Source organism: Eschrichtius robustus, chromosome 18 (assembly GCF_028021215.1).
Source record: "Eschrichtius robustus isolate mEscRob2 chromosome 18, mEscRob2.pri, whole genome shotgun sequence".
Lineage (NCBI taxonomy): Eukaryota > Metazoa > Chordata > Mammalia > Artiodactyla > Eschrichtiidae > Eschrichtius > Eschrichtius robustus.
Window position 1 is genome coordinate 24,419,874 of NC_090841.1, and position 12,241 is coordinate 24,432,114.

Consider the following 12,241-nt stretch of genomic DNA (forward strand, 5'->3'; position numbering starts at 1 on the left):
TTCTGTCTATAAAAGCTCTTGCATGCTGATTGTTGGGGTGGGGTGGGGGAATTGACCTTTGGACAGGAGTCCGTCCCCCCTCTGCCCCCCCCATTGCCGGCATCTGAAATAAAGTAAATTTTCCTTTTCACCAACCTTGCCTCTTTGTTGGCTTTTGAGTGGCGAGGAGCCAGACCCACTTTTGGTTACAGCTTCTCTACCTCTTTGGAGGTGTTTCCTCAACGCTAACAGTGCCTGTCTCTTGGCTATAGTTTTCCACAGGACACTGAATAAAACTTGATGAAATAAAATTCATACTTTATGCAAGACAAGAACATTTTATATTTTATTTATTTATTTATATTTATTTTTGGCTGTGTTGGGTCTTCGTTTCTGTGCGAGGGCTTCCTCTAGTTGCGGCAAGCGGGGGCCACTCTTCAACGCGGTGCGCAGGCCTCTTCACTATCGCGGCCTCTCTTGTTGCGGAGCACAGGCTCCAGACGCGCAGGCTCAGTAGTTGTGGCTCACGGGCCTAGTTGCTCCGCGGCATGTGGGATCTTCCCAGACCAGGGCTCGAACCCGTGTCCCCTGCATTAGCAGGCAGATTCTCAACCACTGCGCCACCAGGGAAGCCCCAAGAAAATTTTAAACCTAAAATTTGTGCCTCTTCCATCCCCTTTCATGTGTATTGTGTAACTGCATTAACCAAACCTCCTCAGGAGATAACATTCCTTCTTAATCTTGTAAAGGGCCATGATGACCCCATGACCCACTACTCACTTTGTAGTGTAGATCTGGATTGTGTGAACTGTTAATAATACCTCATTTAACCCTTTGTCTCAAAAACTTGTATAACTGTGTTTTGAGCTCTAACGGAGGGTGGGGGGTGGGGTGGGGGTGTGGGGGTGGAGGGGGAAGGTGGAGTCCTCAGAGCTTTCTGAAAGACTTTGTCTCCCGGGTTATAACCCTCGGGTTGTCTCAAGTAAAATTTTCCATTTTCTTCCTTATATCAACTATTGATTAATTTTTTGTTGACAAACTCACATCTCTTATGTTGCGTGTCTTTAAGTCAACATCCGTGTGAGTGGCAAAGGAGAAACAGACAGGACTGTTTTTTTCCTTTTACTAATAAGCACATGAGCTTGTAGGGGAGCAGAATTTGCCACCCCAAAATATGTCTCTTTGGCATATTAAATATTTTAAGCTGGTCATTTTCTAAGAGTAGACATGGGAAAAACTCTGAAAACCAAGTAGGTGGTACCATTTTGTGAGAGATATTTACATTTGTAAGAGAAATCTCCATTTGAAAGGGTGTCTCCCTCCATACCAGGAAGAGAAAGATGCTCAAATCTCTAGGAGGTCTTATCAGTGGGGAAGGAAATGACTTAAATCTGCATCAAAATCACCCTTGTTTACTGTGCTTTTCCTGGTAACCTCCCACAGCTGACTATCCCCACTCTCTACATTTTTTTTAAAAATAAATTTATTTATTTATTTATTTTTGGCTGCGTTGGGTCTTCGTTGCTGTGCACAGCTTTTCTCTGGTTGCGTCGAGCAGGGGCTACTCTTTGTTGCAGTGCGCGGGCTTCTCACTGCAGTGGCTTCTCTTATTGTGGAGCATGGGCTCTAGGTGCGTGGGCTTCAGTAGTTGCAGCACGTGGCTCAGTAGTTGTGGCTCGTGGGCTCTAGAGCGCAGGCTCAGTAGTTGTGGCACACGGGCTTAGTTGCTCTGTGGCATGTGGGATCTTCCCGGACCAGGGCTCGAATCCGTGTCCCCTGCATTGGCAGGCAGATTCTTAACCACTGTGCCACCAGGGAAGTCCTACATTTTCTTTTGTCTTTAGCTGAGGATGATATTTAAGGTGAGGACTTCGGTCATTTTGACAAGTTATTCAGTTTCCTTTAGTCTCTCCCATGTATACATGTTATTAAACTTTGTTTTATTTTCTCCTGTTAACCTGTTTCATGTCAACTTAATTCTTAGACCAGCTAGAAGAACCTAGAAGGGTAGAAGAAAATTTCTTCCTCCTTAACAGGCTGTTTGTTAAAAAAACCCTCAAAACTGGTTAAGAGATTCTATCATATTTTGAAGAAGAATGTTAAGCAAAGTAAAAGTTCAGCTATCAATTTAGGGCTGTAATTCTTCCATCCTTACTATATTATAAAATGGTGGTCGGAAAGCAGGTGTAAGCAGATAGGGTAAGGGGTCCCTGGAGAAAGAGAATCAGGCATGGATTTCTTGACAGAAGAGAAGTCATTTTGGCCTAAGCCATTTTGTGAGATCTAAACCTGGCCACAATGCTTGCCTTTGAGTGGGTCTCAGTAACTAATGATCTTAAGGGAAGTGAGGGAATGCAGGAAAGGAAAAGCAGTCAAGAAACAATATTTCAGTGATATAACAGAGCCCTAGGGTATACATAACAATCTGATGCATGTCTTTGAGTTCTGCAGGAACTAAGGCCCCCAACCCAGTTGGAGGATGGCATGATGATGTTGACCCTCATGACTTCAATCAACTAAAGCTTGGATTCTGTCGACCTTTGCCCCAATTCTGTGCTGAATTCTCCACCACCCAAGTCCCTTCATGAATACATGTGCCCTTAGCTTAAAATGTCCCCAATTTAGCTGTTTGGGGAGACACTGCTTTGGGAAAGATCCCCAGTGTTTTCTTTACTTGCTACAAGTAATAATAAATTCTTCCTTCTCCTGCTTTTTGCCTTGGTTGTGTCCTTTGGCTCGACATCCACCAAAAGGTAATCCCAGTTTTTCGGGTAATGCAGGCATTGTATTCCTCATCTAGAATTGTTTCAGAATGTCTCACACAATGGTGAGTACAGTGGTACTCAGTAAAGTGTTGTTTCCTGTTGATGGCAGCAATAACACCGTTAGAGCAGGAAGTGGTACCTAGCCACAGTTTTTTAAGAGAGAAGAGCTAGTCTCTAAAATGATGCTAAAAAAATAAAGTGTATTTAAACATAAATTTTCTAGATTGGGGGGAGCCATAGTCCAGGGGTAACTTGGTTGGCATGGCCATGATGGATGGTGAGGTCTGGGTTTAGTGTGTGTAATGGGGTCAGGGGTGATGGGAACTCAACCAATGCAACCCCTGTGTGCTGTGAGGCTGAGGAGATGACCCACATGGTGAAGAGTTTGGTTATATGTGAGGAGATTGAGCAAATAAGTAAATGTCTCAAAGATAAGGGAAATCAGGTTATTAATTTTTGAAGGTACAGATCTGAGAAAGGGAAGATTTTAAAAATCCTGTGGTATTTGATTGGAATTAGTGTAAACTCATAGTTTTATATTTATATCAATGTCTAACTGTGTTAGTTTCCTATTGCTGCTGTAACAAATTACCCCAAACTTAGTGTCCTAAAACAACAACTATTTATTAGCTCACAGTTCTGTAGGTCAGAAATCCAAGAGGGCTTGGCTGGGTTCTATGCTCGGGGTATCACAAGATCAAAATCAAGGTGTCATTAGGCTGGGCTCTTATCTATGCTCTGGGAAAAAGATCTGCTTCATTCGGGTTGTTGGTAGAATTTAGTTGCTTGTAGTTGTAGGACTGAGGTCCCTGTTTTCTTTCTGGCAGTCAGCCAGAACCATCCTCAGCTACTTGAGGTCACCTGCATTCTTCAACATGTTGTACCACCATCTTCAAGCCAGCAACAGTATGTTCAAACCTCTTGTGCTTCAAATCTCTGACTTCCCTTCTCTATCTGGAGAAATTCTCCTCTTCTAAAGGACTCATCTGAATAGGCCAGGCTTACCTGAATAATCACAAGGTCAAATGATATAAGACTATAATTATATCTGTAAAATCCCTTCACAGCAGTTTGGCGGCTATAAGCCAAGAGACGCCAAGGATTTCTAACAAACACCTACATTAATGTTTGATTGAATAAATGAGAGACAAGAATCTTAGGGAGGCCACCCCAGAATTCTATCTACTACACTGTTAAAAAAAAATGATTGAAGAAGACAATTTAGATCATATGAACAAACTTTATTTAACACTTCATGAAGTGGACAGTCTCTGTTTGGAGAACTGCAGAATGGGGTGGGAGCCAGGAAGCTTCTGCAGAATAAAGAGCAAGGAAGAGAAAAATAGAAAATATCTGACTGGCTGGGGCCACAGAGTCAATCTTGCTTGGGGTGAGAAGGAACAAGGAAATAAGTATAGAGCCCAGAGCTGGCTTGGAGTTTGGGGATTGGCAACTGGATATACTGCATTTCTGGTCAAGCAGAGCATTTACAGGGACATGAAAGTTATCTAAGTTTTGGTTTGCTGACATGGCACCCCAAGCAGGAGCAGCTCTGTCTTGGGTCTAGAAAATTATTTCAACAATACTATCTATTTATCATGGGTCAATAAACATCTATATCAATAGATATAAAAACAGAGATATGTGTATGTGTATATGTGTGTGTATTTCCTATATATGTCTTCTGAAAGAGCCTAGAAGCAATGATATCTCAGGAAAAGTGAGCACAACTTGCACCCAGTGTTGGTTTCTAAATAACATTCCCCACGAAAAGGAAACAGATCTCTTTGGGGGAATGGATAATTTCTCAGAAGGAAAAGTATGAGATAAGCCCGAAACATCTTGAACCAGAAAGTAAGGAAGTGCTCAAAAAATGATGGGACATGTCAAAAGGAGAGAGGGGCTAGCATGAAGGGGCTCTCACTGGCCAAACATGACAAAATAAATGAAAGTAATGGATTATAACCCATTGAACAAATAAATATCCATGAGTCCATATTTGTATAAATGAATTCATAGGGGAAAAGAGAAAGCTCTTCCTTAAGGTGGAATGTCACCCAATAAATGTTGAAGGAATGATGGAGTTAGAAATAACTATGTTGCAATCATAAATGATTCAGGCAGGAAACATCAATGGATGATCAGACCACTGGGTAAAAGCTTGACGAGGAATAGGATATTTACATAGTCTCAAAGTATTTCTTCATAAATTGCATATCAGTTACTTATTAATTATTCATTAACTATACAGCTGAGAAACCCAGCATGTACCATCTTAACCAAGCGATGATAGTGAGCATTGCCAATAATGGGACAAACTGCCATCATATGTTTCCTAATATGATACACTGAGAAAAACAGAGCATCTCTGCTGTGGTATTCCTGCCAAAATGCATAGTTTTATTCAATTCTTGAGGTGACATCAGACAAACCTTTGCAAAGAACACAGCAAAGTTACTGGCCTGCACCCTTCAAAAATGTCAAGGTCATTAGAGACAAGGAAAAATTGGGAATATTTCCAGCTTGAGAGAGATCAGAGACAGGACAACTAAAAGGCCCTAGATTGGATCCTGGATAATAAAGACAAAAAAGGAAAAGGAGGAAAGAAGACTGCTTTTTGTCTGTCTGTTTGTTTTGTTATGAAGAACTCTTGGGGACAGCTAGCAAAATCTGCATGGAATCTTGTGGCTTAGATAGTAGTATGTATCAATGTTAATTTCTTGATTTTTATAAGTATACTATGGTTATGTAGAAGAAGTATATGTCTTTATTTTTAGGAAATGCACACTGAGGTATTTAGGTGTAATGGGGTTATAAGTCTACAACTTACCCTCAATTAGCAAAAAAAATTTTTTAAACCCTGTTGTGAGTTGAATTGTGTCCCCCAAAGAGATATGCTGAAGACCTAAATCTGTACATGTGAATACGACATTATTTGGAAATGGGGCCTTTGCAGAGGTAATCAGGTTAAAATGAGGTCATATTGGATTAAGGTGGGCCTTAAATATAATGACCAGTGTCCTTACAGGGATAGAGAGATTTGGAGACATAAGGACACACAAGAATGAAGGCCAAGTGATGGCAGAGGCAGAGATTGAAGTTTGGCGGCTATAAGCCAAGAGACGCCAAGGATTTCTAACAAACACCAGAAGCTAGATGACAAACATGGAACAGATTCTCCCTCAGAACCCCCCGAAGGAACCTGCTCTGCCATTTCGTTATGGCAGTCCTAGGAAACTAATACAAACCTTTTGTTTGCTTGCTATTAACATCAGCATCTTATATACATGATTTTCTGGACTTAAATATTCTAAAAGAGCCACTGAAAGAGATATATGAGAATGTGTTGCAATGTACATGTAAGAAAAATGTGTCATTTTTCTATGTACCTATCTTTCATTCACTTACCTGTGGGAAACTTGCAAGTGATGTCACTGTATTTGCTTTGGTATGAATGTTTGTGTCCCCCACCCCAGATTCATGTTTAAATCTTAACCCTCAAAGGTGATGGTTATTAGGAGGTAGGGCCTTTTGGAGGTGATTAGGTAACAAGGGTGGAGCCCTCATGAATGGGATTAGTGCCTTTATAAAAGAGATTCCTCAGAACACCTTAGCCCAATCTGCTGTGTGAGGATACAACAAAAAGTCTGTGACCCAGACGAAGGCCCTCATCCAACCCTGCTGGTGTCCTGATCTCAGACTTCCATCCTCCATAACTTTGAGCAATAAATTTCTGATGTTGGTCTGCAAGGCAGAAATAGAGACACAGATGTAGAGAACCAACGTATGGACACCAAGGAAGGAAAGTGGCAGGGGTAGTGGTGGTGGTGGGATGAAGTGGGAGATTGGGATTGACATACATACACTAATATGTATAAAATAGATAACTAATAAGAACCTGCTGTATAAAAAAATAAATAAAATAAAATTCAAAAATAAATAAATAAATAAATAAATTTCTGTTGTTTATAAGCCACCCAGTCTGTGGTATTTTGTTATAGCAGCCTGAATGGACTAAGACAATATCTTTAATCCTCATTTCCTTGCTGGATAGTATCTCCTTTAAAATACCCAATATGGGGACTTCCCTGGTGGTCCAGTGGGTAAGACTCCACGCTTCCAATGCAGGGGGCCCAGGTTTGATCTCTGGTCAGGGAACTAGATCTCACATGCTGCAACTAAGAGTCCTCATGCCACAACTAAAAGATACCACATGCTGTAACTAAAGACCCCACATGCTACAACTGACTCGGCGCAGCCTAAATAAATAAATATTAAAATACCCCAATATGATCAAACAGAGACAGACAGCGTAGACAGCAGTAGACAGAGGAATTCAATTTGAAGCCTGATTTTGGAACTAACGCAACACAGGAACAAACACAGTGCCTAACAGTGTTTGACACACTGTAGTAGCCCAGTGTGTGTGTGTGTGTGTGTGTGTGTGTGTGTGTGTGTGTGCGTGTTCACTCTGAGTTGCTTGCTTCATCTTTAAAACTAAGAAACTAACATTCTTCACAGATTATGTCAGGATAAATAATAATGAGATAATAAATGGAAAATTTCTTTTTAGATTCTCAACCTTCCTGTAGAGCACATTTATATTATCTGTAAAAATGCTACCGTCTCACTGTTACAATACTATACGCAGATCCAGATTATCCAGTACGCCATTGTTAACTTGTTAAATAATAATTATAAAAAAACACTTTATGATTTCCAGTGTGGAATAATGACATCTGGCTCTGAAATCATGTAAAAGCAAATGGATAGGAGAGGTTTTACAGAAAAGGAAACAGGTTCAGAGGAGTCTAGTAATTCACTTAAGGTCATGTACTCTAAGAAAAAGACACAATATGGGTAACTTTCTTGTTTAAAATTCCCCAAATAACCTGTGTCAGTCATCTCTTTAGAACACAATTTAGTATTCTGGCCAGAATTAATCATCTGGTCTGAAGCATAGATTGTTGACAGTAACTCAGAACTAACCTGCCTATTACTATTTATAGCAGGATACATTGATTGCTTCATTTATTTTCCCAGGGATTTAAAACTTAATCATAGCATTTCATAAGCCAGAAGCACGTGTTTCTTGGATTAAATACATCCTGAAAGGGAATAACAGCATGATGACCCAAGGTCTTTTGCCTTAGAAAAAGCATTGCTGACAAACACAGCCAGGAAATAGAAAATACCGTGTTTTGTTGGGCCTTAACTTTATTTTTGTGGCCAGATTCTGCATGAGTATGTAAGGCTTTGAGACAAGTCTGTTGGATTGTTTTAACCTAAATTAAGCCCCCAAACCTCCATTGAATACTGACATTGTACAAACTGTACTATTTTTCTAGCATCTTATGTGTCCTTCCTATATTATAGCCATGATAATTTACTGAAAACAAAAGGGACTTAGGGTGATGTGGGTTTGCTCTTCAAAATACTTTTATTTTTTACAACAGGGTGCCACAAAACCCGTCAAATTGATGTGATGTCCCTGTACTCCAGCCAAAAGAACAACGTGACCTCTTGGGATCACCTGCATGGGATCCAAAGAAATGATACTCTGACAAACAGACACAACGGATATGTGTTTGGAAGGAGTTCCAAAAGCACTGTCTAAACAGTTAGACATTTCTTACATCAATAAATAATTTTTATATCCTTACACTTCCCACATTCTCCTGAAAAGTGTCAGGTATTAAATTCACTACCATAGCCTCTGTTTTAGTACATTCTGTGTACATATTTCATCATCCTTCCCTCACAGACCAGCTGATGATTCTTCTCCTATACTCTATAACACCTACTCTATCACAAGCTACAAAAAAGCCTAAATTGTCATTCTGCTTGCACACAGTCCTGTGGTTTTAGCCTAATGTTCTGAGAAATGACTTATTAGAAGCAATTTAAAATAAATGTTCAAGACTGCTCCCTACACGTTGTCTGTTTATCAGCCTTCTAAGCCATCATTCTATTACAGTTTAGTAACTTCTTTCTAATCTTTCTGGACAAAAAGCAAACCAAGAGCTGCTCCTAAAGGTGCTGAGAATGATGACTTATTAGCTAGAGCATCAGCTCAAACCTAGAATCTTGTCATCTAAATCATGTCTGTTGCAGGTGAGGCTCTTCACATGTAGTTACTTAGGTATAGCTCCTCCAGTACAGTTCTGTTGACCTGAAGACCTATGAAGTAAAGGGACAAGTTATCATTCCCCAATATATCCAACATAAATTGGTGGCATATGCATAGGATAACTAGTCTAGATACTCTGTTCAAAGGGGAAAAATGGAAGGCATGTAGGTATCACTAGGCTATAGCAATTTTGAAATCCAGGGAGGTACAGATTAATACTTCCTTGATAAGGACTCAAGGAATGGAGATAACTCTTTATGGCACTTGGTTACACCCTTGGGGCTTTAAGTTCTGTCCTTAGAGTCACATTTCCTCTTCCATGAAAGGTAGTCCAGGTGTGCAGTTGTGTAGTTTTCTCAGCCTGATTCCTGTCAGTACAATACCATTTTCATTTTTTAATGTACATCTCTTTTAGTCCAAACTGTTGGTGTTTCTGCAAATACAATTCTCTTAAAAAGTCTGAGATTTTTTTATGAATCTCATTTGGATTTATTCCATTGGACAAAAAACAAACATTGCCTTTTGCCTTGAAGGACAAACTTTGAAGGACAACACTCTTTAGCTTCTGAAAGTTTTATTCTTTGACTGAATAATTCCCTGAGGTATTTATCACCTTAGATCATTCTGATGTCTTAACAAAAGAATTGACAGCCACTTTCAGCTGCCTCTTTAGCCATTTGAGAGGGCACTTCGAAAAACCAGCAAGTCCTGGCTCCTTTTGTTTAATAATCCTTCATTTGGGTAATCTCTCTCCTCTCATATTTTACTATAAGCAGCAAGAATAAATTAGGCAGGATCTTCAACTTTCTGCCTGGAAATCTCCTTAGCTAGCTCACTCAGTTTATTAGGTACATTTTCTACTGTCCACATTACTGTAGGTAACAATGTTGCTAAGCTACCTACCACTGCATAACAAAGATCCCAGTTCCTGATAACATTTCCCTCATCTTTCACTGGCAGCCTCCTCATAGGCTAACAGGCTTCAACTAACAGTCTCTTCAATGGTCCTAAACTTCACTATCTTTTTCTGCAAAGTCCTTTCAGCTCCTGCTCTCTGTTCCAAAACCTAGCCCATATTTTCAGTTTTTTTGTTTAAACTGCACCACACTTCCAGGTACTAAAATCTATATTAATTGCCTACTGCTACATTACATTTTATCCCAGTTTTGGGGTAGGATGCAAGAATTACTGCAGGCTATCTTGAAATCTGACTACCACTACCATAGTATTTAACAATATTTAACACACTACATATCTTATTTTTGTTAGCTGTCCATCTAGAATGAAAGCTTCATTATGGCAGGGCTTTTTTGTTGTTGTTGTTAGTTTCTGCTTTATAACAAAGTGAATCAGTTATACATATACATATGTTCCCATATCTCTTCCCTCTTGCATCTCCCTCCCTCCCACCCTCCCTATCCCACCCCTCTAGGTGGTCACAAAGCACCGAGCTGATCTCCCTGTGCTATGCGGCTGCTTCCCACTAGCTATCTATTTTACATTTGGTAGTGTATATATGTCCATGCCACTCTCTCACCCTGTCACATCTTACCCTTCCCCCTCCCCATATCCTCAAGTCCATTCTCTAGTAGGTCTGTGTCTTTATGCCCATCTTATGGCAGGGCTTTTTGATGGATTGATTCACTGCTATATCCCCAGTGCCTGGTACCCACTAGGTACTCAACAAATAAGTTTTGAATGCTGAATTAAGACTACATTTCTTGGCTTCTCTTTTTTTTTTATTTCCAAAATAATCTTTAATATAATTTCCTCCTATATCCCTATATAGTAATGTTTTAAGCTTTCATCATAATATATGTTAATTGAAACAACATAGCATCATAAGATCCTTTCATTCTGAATGTATTAGTTGCTTCTATTGATAAATTGATATGTTCTAAGTCTTCCTGGCAAATTATATTTACAGAAGAAAAACACCTCTGGAATTCTATGTATACACAAATACCATCAATCAAGAGGGAACTGGAAATTAACTATCAGGTTTCTCCTTAACCTGGTTAGTTTGGAAGAATAACTCACTGAGGGACCAGCACTGAAGATTCTGATTAGTCAAATAAGGAAATGAATCTTTGGTTGCCATAGCTAATTCTTCACTCATAGTTTTTTCTTCATACCCTCAACATTTTTGAGCATCTACTATGTGCCAGTCCTTAAGCTAAGTGCTGGGAATGCAACAGTAAGTCAGAAACATACTATGCATGCTCTTACAGCCTCATAAAGACAAATCAAAGAATTTCACTGCTGAAGATGTCTCAAAGGTCATAGCCCAGAATTTCCCAATGCCTATTTCATGAATCTGAGAAGCAGATTTTCACCTTCCCTTCTTTACATATATTGTTTGAGAGAAGACTCAAATACGTTTCTCTCTTCCATCTTGTGATGGGCAAAATTCTAAAATGACCCCCACTATCTTTGCCCCCTGGTGTTACTCCCATGATTGTGTTGTTTTACAGCAAAAGGGATTTTGCAGATATAGTCAAGGTTACTTAACTTGACCTTAAGATAGAGAAATTATCTGAGTGGCCTAACCTGATCACATGAACTCATTCAGAACAGCGAATTCACCTACATACTTACTATACAACCATCAAAATCTTCGTATCAAATTCGTCTCTCACATCCCATTCAGTTTTTACAAAGTATCCAAATAATATCCTCTAGAGTCAAAGATCCAATTTGGAGTTAAATATTGCATTTAGCTGTCACCTCTCTTCAGACTCATTCAACTTGGGACATTTTCTCATCCCTTCCTTAGCTTTTATCATCTTGAAACTTGAAGATCACAGGCCAATTATTTTGGAGGATGTCCCTCCGTTTGGATTGGTCCGGTTTTTCTTCACGATGGTTGTGCATATTGGAGAAATGTAACTGTTTTCTTCTCACTGATTACTATAAAAGAGCATACAATTTCTATTTTTATGATTACTAGTGATGCTAATTTTGATAACAAGGTGGTGTCTGCCAAGGTCCTCCATCATAGTCTTCTTCCCTTTGTAATTTTTTTTTTAACATCTTTATTGGCGTATAATTGCTTTACATTGCTGTGTTAGTTTCTGCTGTATAACAAAGTGAATCAGCTATACGTATATATATATCCCCATATTCCCTCCCTCTTGTGTCTCCCTCCCATTCTCCCTATCCCACCCCTCTAGGTGGTCACAAAGCACCAAGTTGATCTCCCTGTGCTATGCGGCTGCTTCCCACTAGCTACCTATTTTACATTTGGTAGTGTATATATGTCCATGCCACTCTTTCACTTCGTCCCAGCTTACCCTTCCTCCTCCCCGTGTCCGCAAGTCCATTCTCTACATCTGCATCTTTATTCCTGTCCTGCCCCTAGGTTCTT